Raw genomic sequence first — 13,873 nt, forward strand, 5'->3', positions numbered from 1 at the left:
GGAATTCATTAGTAGGGGGTGGGGGGAGAAGTAGGAAGATTTGCCTAGTCTGGAGCTAGAGAAGAAATACACAGTGGCCATCACAGAGACATGTGGAAGAAAGCAGTCAGCTTGAAAAGAGCTGTACAGAATTTGTGGGAGCAGACTGGGGAAAAGTAGTCTACACATGTCCTTAGCCAGGACATGAGGTCTTTAAAGAAAATTGGAGGGGCATTTAGCCAAGGATCTGCCTCTGTTGTTACAGATGCTGCACCTCATTGCTACTTGATCCTATCTCGGAGTAGCTTAATCTCATTTTCTGCTCTGTCCTTCCTTCCATTCAACTGCATTGTGTAGTCTTACTGAATACCCTCTCATTAGGTTTGTATGTGGAAGGACCCGTCCACCCTCCAAAGTCATTTCCTCAAAATGCTCTTGTCTAGTGTGAAGAGCTATTGCAGATAATTTTCCTGATGTTGTACAACTGATTGCCTGTGAATAAGCACCTTCTCCAAGCCTTCCACCCCACCGTGTCTACACCTCTTTCTCCCTATTGTGGTTGAGGCCTTGTGTGGATCCTGTCTCTTAAAAAGAAAATTCCAAACTGGCCTTCATGCGCTGACAACACGTTCATTAAGATCCATTAAGGGCCTTTTGTCCATTTTGGGTGCGCTGCCTTTTCCTACACTCCATGAAGCCTTTTAAACTTTGAACATGTTGGTTTTGCGTCAGGAAAGCATCTCACCAAACAGAGGTAGGTTTACACAACCATCTGATTCTGTTCCCACCCTCTCATTGAAATAAAAATCCACCAATTGCTCCTAATTTTATATATATTTTCTGAGATTGTAGGGAATAAATTAAAATTTTCTATTCCCTATCTGTTTGAAGGCAAAATAAATGTCCGTATAATTATAATGTTGACAAACGCAGAAGAAAAAAGGAAAAAATATTTTAAGTGCTCAAATTTTCAAAAGCATCTTCAGCATCTAATTATACCTTTTCAATGGTCTATAAATAATGCTAAGTTTCCTCCTTTTGCATTACTGCTACAGTGTCTGAGCATCTGGGAGATCAATCTATTGTGAAAGATAATTGACTAAGATTCTAAAACATGCTGGCAGTTTTGTACTCCTGCCTAATATAAATTTCACCCCCAAGGAGAACACCTCTATAGCAGTCTCGATCAGCAAAGCTCCATAATGAATGTATGGAAAGGGGACTGAGTCCTGATTTGCTGGCTTTTTATTACTACATCATGCTTTCTGTCACTTTGTTCCCGAATCCAATGCATTTCAGTAGATACAATTCATCTCTTTAAGATTTGATGCTGCCTCGATTTTCCTGCCTGTTCTTGGAGGTAATCACCATTTGTGCATCATTGTCAACCAGGTGTAAGTATTCACTTTCCCTTCCCACCTGAACACAATTCCTGCCAAGCTGCATCATTGCAAAAAAGATGGATTTATTTTCTTGTGATGTACAAAGCAGTGACCTCTAGCACATATGTCAACAGAGTAAGAGATTATACTGAGGAAGGGCAAAATCCATCTTGTGAAGCAAGGTGTGTCACTCGGTAAGAGATCGTACAAGGTTTACAAATGTGGTTCGATTCACAAGTTTAGCAGCGCCTTTTGAAATATTTTCAGATTGATCCCACTATCATTGGAAAATTGAATTTTCCATTCGCAGATTTATGCCATGCATTATAATGTGGTTAAGATCTGTTTTGGTTGAGAAGTGTATGACAATAACTCACGAGTACCAGGGCAATGGGTGATTTGTGATTTGCTGTTCTTCGCGGGAAAGAGTCTTCACAATGCCTTGACAATTGTTTTAATGTCGGGGGATTCACGGTGGCGGGAGGCGGCCCACCATTGGCCGGGCGGCAGGGTTTTCTGGTCCTGCCATTGTCAACAAGGTTTCCTGCAGAGGGGGCATGCTGTCAACGGGACTGGAAGTCTCCGCTGGCATGAACAGCCGGAATGTTCTGGCCATTGTATAATGGATTGCATCCAGTGAGGCAGCGCCAATTTAAATTGCTGCATCCAAAATGTTAATGGACCAGAAATTGCCGGAGAAATACCAGTAAATTAACAAAACCCACTATTATTAGTTAATATTAAAAATCATCACTGTGCAGAAAAAAAGATACTATATGCGAGAGAAGATAAAATCTGCTATTAGACTCTGCAAACCAAAGAAGTTGCAACCTTGCCTTGAGCCTCATCTTCAAAATTAATTGCGTCATTAAATTGCTGGATTATGGTGTAAATTAATCTCGCAGATATTTTGATGCTGGTAATTCATGTTGTAAGGACCTTTTTGTGAGATGACTAACAGTCCTAGTGTGGCATTTAACCTTGTAGGCCGACAGGAACAATGAAGCCATAAAGTCTCAATCCAGCATGCAGTGAATTATTCTTAGACATTTTCTTCTGTATTTCTTATCTGCCTTGGCAATCTTTTAATGTCAATTAATTTTACCATCCATATTGCTATTCGTCTTGGAAGGCAATACTATTTTGACTTTTAGAAATGCAAATTAGACATGTTTCTTTAGATACAGTTAATAAGTAACTTGAGGTATAAAATGGTACTTGCCACACTCCTGGATCTATGATGCCCAGAGCTCTCCACCACTGGGATATTCTTCATGTCAATTTTTGGATATGTCATAAACTTAATGACTAAGACTGAATGCTATGATCAGTCAATAAGTCCATTATTATTTTGACATATGATTATTGTAATACAGGAAATTTATGATGTGGAGATGCCAACGTTGGACTGAGATGCACACAGTAAGAAGTCTCACAACACCAGGTTAAAGTCAAACAGATTTATTTAGAAGCACGAGCTTTCGGAGCGCTGCTCCTTCATCAGGTGAGTGGAGAGGTAGATTTCATGAACACGGCATATATAGACAAAGACACAATTGCAAGATAATGGTTGGAATGTGAGTCTTTTCAGGTAATCAAGTCTTTACAGGTACAGACAGTGAGAGTGGAGAGAGGGATAATGACAGGTTAAAGAGGTGTGCATTGTCTCAAGCCAGGACAGTTAGCAGGGATTTGCAAGCCCAGGCCAAATGGTGGGGGTTACATGTAGTGTGACATAAACCCGAGATCCTGGTTGAGGCTGTCCTCATGCGAGTGGAACTTGGCTATCAGTTTCTGTTCGGCGATTCTGCGTTGTTGTGTGCCTTAAAGGCCACCTTGGAGAACGCTTACCCGAAGATCGGAGGCTGAATGCCCTTGACCGTTGAAGTGTTCCCCGACTGGAAGGGAACACTCCTGCCTGGCAATTGTTGCACGGTGTTCGTTCATCCATTGTTGTAGCGTCTGCACAGTCTCACCGATGTACCACACTTTGGGGCATTTGTTTCCTGCAGCATATGAGATAGACAACTTTGGCCGAGTTGCATGGGTATGTACCGTGTACCTGGTGGGTGGTCTTCTCACGTGTAATGGTGGTATCCATGTCGATTATCCGGCACGTCTTGCAGAGGTTGCTGTGGCGAGGTTGTGTGGTGTCATGGTCGCTGCGGACTTTGATACAAGAACAGAAGGAATAAGAGCAGGAATGGCCCATTTGCCCCTCAAGCCTGTTGTACTGCACAATGGCTGATCTGATCGTGGCCTCAACTCTCCTTTCTTCCCTGCCCCTCATCAAGCTCAGCACTTTTGTGGATCAAAAATGTGTCCAAGTCATCCTTGATATATATTGAATGACCCGGCCACCATTGTTCTCAAAGTAGAAAATTCCTAAGATTAATGACCATCAGAGAATAAATTCCTCCTCATCTCGGGTCTTAAATGGGGAATCCTTTATTTTAAAATTATGCCCCCTAGTTCTGGATTCCCCACAAGGGGAAATATCTTCCCAGCATTTATGCCAACAAGTTCCCTCAGTCTCATATGTTTCAATAAGATTTTCTCTTATTCTTCTAAACTCCAATGAGTACACACCCAACATATTACATATGAACATACAAACATATGAAAGAGGAGCAGAAGCAGGCCAGCGATTCAACCCCTCGAGCCTGCTCTGCCATTCAATAAATCATGGCTGATCTATTTGTGTTTCAAATTCCACATTCCCATCTACCACGCCCCCCCCCCCGCCCCCACCGACCCCCCCCCCCCCCCCCCCCCCCCCCCAAATTAAACTTTGAATATTTTTAAGGCAGAGGTAGATTCATATTCGACAAGGGAATCAATGACCACACCTCGATTGCCTTCTGAGTTGGAGTTCCAGAATTGCATAACACTCAGAAAAAGATTCTCATCTCGGTCCTAAAAGGGCAATCCTTAATTTTAAAACAGTGCTCCCTATTTCTGGATTTTCCCACAAGAGGAAATATCCTTTCCATATCCAACTTATCAAGACTGTTTAGGATCTTAGACATTTCAATCAAGTCACCCCTCGCTCTTCTAACCTCCAGTGGAAACAAGTCCAGCCTGTCCAACCTTTCCTCAGAAGACAACCCGCTCATTCCAGGTATCATTTTAGTAAACCTCCTCTGAACTGCCTCCAATGCTTTTACATCTTTCCTTAAATAAGGAGGCCAAAACTGTGCACAGTATTTAAGATGTGGTCTCACCAATGACCTGTATAACTGAAGCGTAAAATCCTTACTTTTAAGTTCAGTTCCTTTCATAATATAGTATTCCATTAGCCTTTTTGATTACATGCTGTTATAATTCAGGTTAGAAACTCCAAAGTGTTTTATGAAGCCCACTTGGATCATAAGTTTTGCAATTTGAATTTGGCTAGGGTAAGCATGAGATATTTCACTTCAGGTGTGATTCAAATGAACCACGAAGGAGCTATTATCAAACAAAGTTTATTTAAGTATACAGTTAACATGTATGGAAAGAAAATTAGCAATAACTTTTACCAATTACAAACAAGAAAAAAAATCATGTTATGGTATAACCCTTAATGAATATAGGAAATGTCCCAATCAATCCAATCACATAAACGAAACCCTTTCCACAGGTTTAACACAGCAAAGACTAATGCTCATGTGATACTGGAATTTAGTCATTTAGTTGAATGCTGCAGTTCTCTTGAAGCACCCACAGACAAGTTTGGAGTCAGAACAGCTTTCTAAAACACTAGGGAGACTCTAGTCAAGCCAACAACCAACAGCAAATTTTCTACTCCAGGAAGGCCAGGTACCTTGCTTCCAGTTAACAGCAAAATTTCCAAAACCAGGGCGAGAGAGAGAAGCACTGCTTTCCAGTCTGATGGTCGCCACCTTCTAAACACAAACTGAAAATGATTTTTTTCCCGGGGAGGAAACACCTGACTTTGACTTGTCAATCAATTTTCTACCTCACAATGCAAGCTCATAAAAGACCCCAGAGTAAAAATAAACAAAACCCCACTTAAGCCATTGAAGAGCAATAAAAGGACTTACAGAAGATGGCCCGGCAACAATGAAAAAAAATTGCAAAGGCTTGCTTACAACTGCAGAGAACATGATTTTAAAAAAACATTTTTTAAAGGTACACTAATGTTATAATGCTGTACCTGCATGCTAGCTTTTCGTGTTTCATGCACTAGACTTCTGCATCTCAGAATTCTACAGATGCTCTACATTTAAGTAATACTCTGCTTCTACATTCTTCTGGCCAAAGTGAACCATTTCATATTTTCCCACATCATACTCCAACTGCCAAATTTTTACTCACTCACTCAAACTATCCTAATCAGTCAGCAACCTTCTTATGTTCTCTTCGCAACCTATTTTCCTACCTATCTTTGTGTTATCTGCAAATTTAGCTACCATGCCTTTCCTCCCTTTAATTAAGTCATTTTTTATAACTTGTAAAAAGTTAAGGCCCTAGCACAGACCCCTGCAGGACTCCACTCATCACATCTTGCCAATCAGACAAAGACCCATTTATGCATACTCTTGTTTTCTGTCAGCTAGTCAGTCACTAATCTATGCTACTATGTAACCCCCACACCATGAACTTTAATTTGATATGGCGCCATATCAAATGCCTTCTGGAAAAACAAATACAGTACCTCTACAGTCTCCCCTTTATCAACAGCACAATGTTACACCTTCAAAGAATTCCAATAAATTGGTTAAACATAACTTTCCTTTTACAAAACCATGCTGACTCTTTCTGATTACCTTGGGTTTTTTTAAATGTCCAGTTATAATCTCCTTATTGATCAATTCTAACACATTCCCCCACATCAGACATCAAGCTAAATGGCCTATGGTTTCCTATTTTCTGTCTTCTTCCTGTTTTGAGTAAGTGGGTTCACAATTGCTACTTTCCAGTCTGAGGAAACTTTTCTGGAACCGAGCGAATTTTGGAAAATTAACACCAACGCATCTTCTACCTCATTAATCATCTATTTTAAGATGTTAGAATGAAGTTCATCAGAACTCACAGACTTGTCAGCCCACAGTACAATCAGTTTACCCAGCACTACTTCCCTAGTAATTGTAGTTTCACCAATTTCCTCTCTCCCTTCCTCCGCCCGATTCACAGCTATTACTGGAATGGTGTGGTGTGTGGGGGTGCGTAAATGGTGTGTCTGCGGGGTTGTGTGTCAGCATATGTGGTTGTGTGTGTGCATGGGTATGTGTCTGTTGGGGGCTGCATGTGTATGTGTGCACATGGAGGGTGTGTGTGTGTGTGGGGGGGGTATGTGCATGTGCCATTGGGGTACATGTGTGTCGGGGGATATGCAAGTGGGCACACGGTTGTGGAGGGATGTGTGCGTGGTTGTGCATATGTGTAGGGATTGTGTGTGCATGGAGGTGCGTGTGTGGTGTATGTGCATATGTACACATGTGCAGGGGTGTGTGTGCACACAAGTGTGTACTTGTGGGGGTGGGGTGTGTGCGTGGCGGTGGGGCTATGTGCGTGTTTGCAAGGGTGTGCATGCGTGCATGCAATGGCTGGTTATCTCTGAAGTCTAAGTGATGAAAGGTTAAAGGTGATTGGTTTATGCATTTGTAATGAGAGCTTATGGGTTTTTAAACCTAACTCATTATACAAAATAAATTTGAAAAGCGATTTGAAAATCAGAGTAGTAATTGTGGGGGTAGTAGAGAAATTGTCCATTCCAGGAGTTCAATTCATTTTAGAAAATTATATTGTTGGATCTCAAATATTGACTATCCTTAAGGTGATAGAAAAACCTACAAAATGAGCATCCCGGCTTGATTCCAGGCTGGGTGTTGACAGGATCACAGGCACACAAACTTAGACAGGAAGAGGAAGGATCTGGAAGATAGGGAGAAGATGTCAAAACCTCAGTTGGCTGGGACGATTTTCGAAAATATTGCTCAGGAGGAGAAGGTTAGAGAATGAGACTGAATGTTTGAGTTTAGTGCAGTTGCAAAAGTTGGATCCAGAATTTAAAAAGCTATATTAGACAGCCTGTACTGAAATTAAGGCAGAATACATTCCAGAGTGCTATTACCTTAAAGACAATATGCTAGTGAGGAATTAGAGAAAGTCCTGGCAAATGAAAGGTGAACACAGGAAGAAGTCTCACAACACCAGGTTAAAGTCCAACAGGTTTAAATGAAAAGTGGGCCATAGCTCACTATGTAAAAATCTGTCTGGATATCAGAAAGAGATTTTAAGAGTGGCTTCTGAAATCCCAATGTCTGGACATTTGAGAATTAGGCTAAAATATTTCTATCAGCATGGATAAACAACAATATATCTCAATTTTGGCAGACATGCCACATATCTAGTGGTAAGAGAACCTCTAGCAGTGATTAAACCTGCATCTTTAGTTCCTATTCCAGCGTTTGAGGCACCTTTTAACAAGGTCCTGATTGATTGTGTAGAACCCTCAGACTAAAGGCAGAAATTTCCACAACCCTGTCACCGTGGGGGGATTCTCCTGCGTCAGGTTCTCCCGTGGCGGAGGCAGCTTGCCATTGGCTGCCAGCGAATCTTCCAGTCCGACCAAAGTCAATGACGATTTACATTCCTTGCCCATGCTGCCATCGGAAACTCACGGAGGGGGGGTCGATTTTGGCAGGACTGGTAGATCCCACCGGTGGGAAGGGCTAGAGAATTCTGCCCTAAAAGTGGGAATCACTATTTACTGACAATCATGGGTGTGTCCACAAGATTTCCTTGAAATACAAGAAGCAATACCTTTCTGGAAAATCACAGCAAAGATAATTGGAGAAGAATTAACCAAATTCTTTACAAGTTTGCCAAACTGATCAGTGTTCAAGTCTCATTCGCAGCTGTCCAAAGAAGTGATGAACAACCTGGACATAGAGCAGTTCAGGTTGTTAGTTTATCACTCTGAATCACAAGGGCATCAAAATGTAAAAACTATAATTAGAGCATTTAGTCAAAACTACACATGATTGAGATCAACAAAATACAACCTTGTTTGCTATTAGGGATGCCCCTAATGAATCAACAGGGTTCAGCCCTTTTGAGTTAATTTATGGTCACAAAGTAAGAGGACTACTCAGACTAATTCAGGAGAAATGAATGAATCAGAGTTCTGAAGCTACTTTTCTAGATTATGTAATGAGCTTCAGAGAAAGATTAAGTAGGGCATGTGTGTTAGCCAGAGAACATTTAAAGGTGTCTCAGCAGGTAATGAAGGCAAATGTAGATAAAAGAACGATGGCTCGTAGTTTTGTAGCTGGAAAAAAAGTGCTGGTGATGTCGCTGGTCTCAGGCGAACCACTGAAGGCAAGATTTAGTGACCTTACCAGATCGAAAAGAAACTGAATGAGATAAACTATACTCCAGATTGGAAAAAGAGTCAGTGTGTGTGCCATATGAATATGCTCAAAGAGGACTTTTGTCAGGGAGGATAAACAGAATAAGGTGCTAGTAACAGTAGGTAAAGAAGAGCAAACAGAAATTTAAAAGATTCTGAAATTTACCCTGCTCTGATTAAATTGGAATATGAGGAAGCACTTATGAATTCAAATCTAATATGAAGTTACCTTCCATAAAACTGTCGGAAGTTAACTGAGGAAAGTTAAAGCGATTCATGGGAATAGCTGCGCAAAGACAACTTTGACTACGCATGCCGTTGATTTGGGGGATTCAGTTTCAATAAGGAAACACCCATATAGATTAAAGCCAGTAAAATTAGTTCAAGTGTGGAGAGAAATCAAATTTATATTTCAAAATGACATAATGCAGCCCAGTCACAGAAATTGGTGTTCACCCACCAATGGTGGCAAAACCAAATGGAGCACAATGACTATTGATTACCACAAAGTAATTGCAGTAACAAAGATGGATTTTTATCCTATTCCATAGTTAGAAGGTTGCATCGAAGGAGTTAGATAGTCAGTACTTATTGCGAAAATTGACTTATTTTGGGGATATTGGCATGCACCATTATCGGAAAAGCTCAAAGAGATATTGGCTTTTGTGATTCCAGATGGTAACGTATGAAAAAAGAGCCAGCAACATTTCAGAGACTAACAAAGTGATTGAAGGACTGAGCAATTGTGCAATCTATATTGATAACAGTAAGACTTGGGAAGAACATCCACAATATTCAAAGGAACTATTTGAAGTCAATTTGATTATAAATTTGGTCAAATCTAGAGAAAGATAGGGCTGGGATGGGCTGGCAGTGGGTTGGTATATTTTTATTAATCTAGAAAGAGCAATACAGTTTACCCCAAGTCACAAAAATGAATGCATTCACTCAGTGTTTCACAAGTCCTTCTTATTATAGAAACATCTGGGGTGGGATTCTCCCCAAAAGATTCTAAGTGTCGAATTTGCGTAAAAACTGGAGTAAATCCCACTGGTTTTTTCAGCAGGATTTTCAAAATGAATCTCCCACACTCTGAGCACCTGAGTGCACTGGGAGGGGTGCGAAGAGACGCCAGCGGGCTTGGAGATTTCCGTCCCAGGCCTGCTATTTGGATGCAAATAGCAATTTAAGTAATTTATACAGTTCTGTGCCGATTCCTGGCACGGAGCTGATGGCACCGAAAATCCGGCACCCGGAGATTAGTGGAGGTCGTGGCATCCAGCAGGAAGCCTGAAAAACCGCCTCCACTTGAGTCTCCCGGCCTGCTGCACTGCTTCAACAGTGCAGTGGAATGGGAAAATTGACCCTCTGACATTGCTCAGGTAATTTTGAATCAGCCCTTTCCTGTCATAACTGTTGGCTTAATTTGTTTCAATTTGTCAAAATGAAACATAACACAATAGAATAGATGAGCCAATCCAAAAGCTGAATGTGTTTTAAGTGCAGCATGTATAATGAACTACATATTCATATATGAAAGATTTTGTTTACATGAAAAGTTTTTTCAATGGAGAAAGTGAAAAAGAGACCTTTATATTCACTACCTGGTTGAAATAATGGACTGAGAGTAGTCTGTGGTCCCAGCAAAATTGCAGGGAAATGGAAGATCAATGGAAATAGTCATCAAAGCCTTCGAAGAAGTACAGAGAAGGTCATTGACTGGAAAAATAGCATTCAGGAGAAAATGGTTATCAAAAAGAAACATACCGACTCGTGGAACTGCAGTCATAACAAACGGAGGATTAAAATCAAATCCAACTGGCAACTCATGCCAGTTGGAAAGAGATAAAAGGAATAGTACACACAATGGCAGCAGAAGCTATAAGAAGCTAAAATCCAGTAAGACACTGTCAGAATCATTAAACAAACATACAAACAGTGTCACTTGGCAGCAGGACTGGTAATGAAGAAAATCACATGATTCTGTCAGTCAGCAGGTCAAGGTGATTTGATGATGGTGAAAAGACAAAATATCGTACCCTATCTTTTCTCTCTTCTTTGTTGATTGAGCTGCAGGGTATTACAATTAGTTCCTCTTTCCATTTCTGATTTTCCAGCATTTACAGTTTTTTTCTAGATTTTCTTTTTGGATTGCCAAGGGGTTCTCCTTCCTACCTACTGTAACTTTGATGAAATGTAGGTGAGACGTGTGTCCAGTTGGCTATGGTCATTTTCACAATTTCTGTTGGAATTTTGCCAATATTCTGCCATAGTACTCATACGGAATTGTGTGTGGCTATGTCGAATTTGGAAGAACTGCAGAAAAACAACATTGGGATATTTCTCAGATTTTGGGTAGAATTTAATGGGGTCCTCGGGATCAGGACGGGCAGCAGCAGAGACTGAAAAATCAGGAAAAAGATAGGGGTGATGTATCTGTCACCAGGGAATTTTAACAGTGTCCACCCAATAGGAAAAAAACAGTTTGGACCAGTATTTCTTACTTCCCAAGTTTTACTGGTGTTCCATTTTAAGGCATACAAAACCAGTTCGGATCAGGAGTTTTATTTCTTCATTTTACTGTTTTTTCCTTCTGGGCGGGAAAGTGGAGAATGGTCTTTCCATCCAGAGGCCAGCTGGGGGCTTTAGGTCTCTTCCTGCCACTGCTGGCATTCCTCCATTTGGAGATACTTTTCAATAAACCTGTCAAGGCAGCCCCAATCCCACCTACATTAGTTCAGGAGGATGGGGATAGGGGGAATCATTATGCTGCTCTGGGTCGGATGCAGTTTCAGCAGTGGCTACCACTTTTGGTGGTGCTGCTGGACCGACAAGCTACCTGTCCTGTTCTTGGAGGAAGATTATTGTCCCTTAAATTCCTCGGGTCACTCCATTCAGTACAATCATTCGCCTGTACAGGTAATTATTCATGCCCAACTGTCCATGGGAACTTCAGCCTTTGTTCAGTCTTCCCCACCTAACCCCCTGCTCCATCCACATGCTCTTTGAAGACCTGAGAACCCAATTGATAGAGAAACAATTTTAAATTGACGTCTTTACAATCCTAATGCAAGGAATTTTGGAGCCTGGACGGGACTGGACCTTATTGGTGGGACTTACACACACCCATGATGAAGACAGCAGCTTCATCACCTCAGTATACCTCCTACTTCAATATAAATGCTGACTGGTTTACTTTGCAGCTATGTCTCTGTAACAGCTGTCAGATCATACATATTTATTCATATCTGAACTCTCAATTCATTCATGTTGTTATGAATTTTACATGTCTTTAAATACATAGCCTTTAGTTCTGTCCTTTTATTATTTTTGCAACTCTGGCCTTAATTGCTGGCACACTCTTTAAGTGTGTATGCTCTGTCTTTCAGAACCACAAGAGCACAAACACATCCTCACAATCGCACACTCACACTATTGCAAGCACCATCACACTGGCAAACACTCACATGCACAAACACACTGATGCTCTGATTATCTTTCCCTTTTTTTGCAACTTTGTTCCCTTGCCTTGTCTTCTCTCTTTAATTTATCACTTCTTCTCACAAGTGATTCATCGCCCCCACTATTTAATTTGAAGCCCTCTCTACTGACTGAGTTATATGACTCACCAAAACACTGGTCCCAGCATGGTTTGGGTGAAGACTACCCCAATGGTACAGCTCCCATTTTCTTCAGTAGCATTGCCAGTGCGCGCATGAATCAAAACTCATTTCCCTCACAACAATCTTTGAACCAGACATTTAACTCACTAATTTTATTTACTTTATATTAATTTGCTCATGGCTCAGGTAATAATCCCAAATTATTACCTGTTAATTTAGCCCCTACCTGCTCATACTCTCTAAACAGAACCTCCTTCCTAGTTCTAGTAGTATTTGGTGTATTCACATAAACATCAAGAAATGGCTGAAAATTCAGCAATAGGACATCCTGATTGTTTTGTGTAGTTAACATTAGAACATGAAAGCATCATGACACTCTCAATTGCAGCAAAAGCAGCAATTAGGTGTTGAAGATTTCCAATGCCTTCATTTATACTATTCCAAATTCTCAGCTGTCTCAAGAAATGCAGAGATTATTTCCTTAAATACTGTTTTATTTCATTAACTACCATCTTACAGTTGTGTCATATTGTGCCAAGCTTGTCACTGATGGATATTAACTGCCAGTGGCCTGTGCAACATTGTATCAGCTTAGAAATACACAGCTTCAAACATCACAATAAATTGACTTTGCTGCATTTTCTGCTAATTTCCCTCAAAAGCAAGGAGAAGAAAATCATAATTTGCTGTATCTTTGACCCTGGATCATTATAAATCGTACTAACGAGTTATTTAGCTGATGAGATAATTTGCTTTAAACTGCTCATGTTTTATAGATAACAAATCACAGATTGCAATTGGTAGCACCTTGTCAAATCCGCAATTATAGCTCACTTGACTTTCGTACGTTTATTTTTAAAAATGATTGTTACTTAGAAAGAAGACTTATCATTGTGACAGTAAGTGTGCTCTTGATGAAACGTGATGGAAATGTTATTGTCTCTCCATGATTAGCTCCCCAATACTTAACTGTCACTCTGCTTTCAGATCATTTCAAAGAGTTTCTTATTTAACAGAATGCCGTAGATACAAGACAGGATAGATAGACTTGCTCTGCTAGAAATGGGTTTACTCACTGTCTACTAGCATTGACATTTGAAACCTTAGGCGAGACTTTCTGGCTGCGCTCGGCCCAATGCTGGAAACTCCTGCCTGAGGTGAACGGACCTTTGCATGGTCTGTGTCCCGCATGCTACGATTCCCGTGGCGGGAAAATTCTGCCTCTAGTGTCTTAGGTCCCAGCATCTTCAGATACTTAATCAATGACCTCCCTTCCATCAGAAGGGCAGGAGTGGAAATGTTTGCTGATGATTACACAATGTTCATACCATTTGCAACTCATTAGTGAAGCAGTCGATGTCCAAATGCTAACAAGACCTGGACAACATTCAAACTTGGGCTGCCAAGTGACAGGTAATATTTGTGCCAAACAAAGAAAAACAAAGAACAAAAAGAAAGTACAGCACAGGAACAGGCCCTTCAGCCCTCCAAGCCTGGGTCTATCATGATGCCCTAACTAAACTAAAAAA

This window comes from Mustelus asterias, chromosome 2, assembly GCF_964213995.1.
Source record: "Mustelus asterias chromosome 2, sMusAst1.hap1.1, whole genome shotgun sequence".
Classification (NCBI taxonomy): Eukaryota; Metazoa; Chordata; class Chondrichthyes; order Carcharhiniformes; family Triakidae; genus Mustelus; species Mustelus asterias.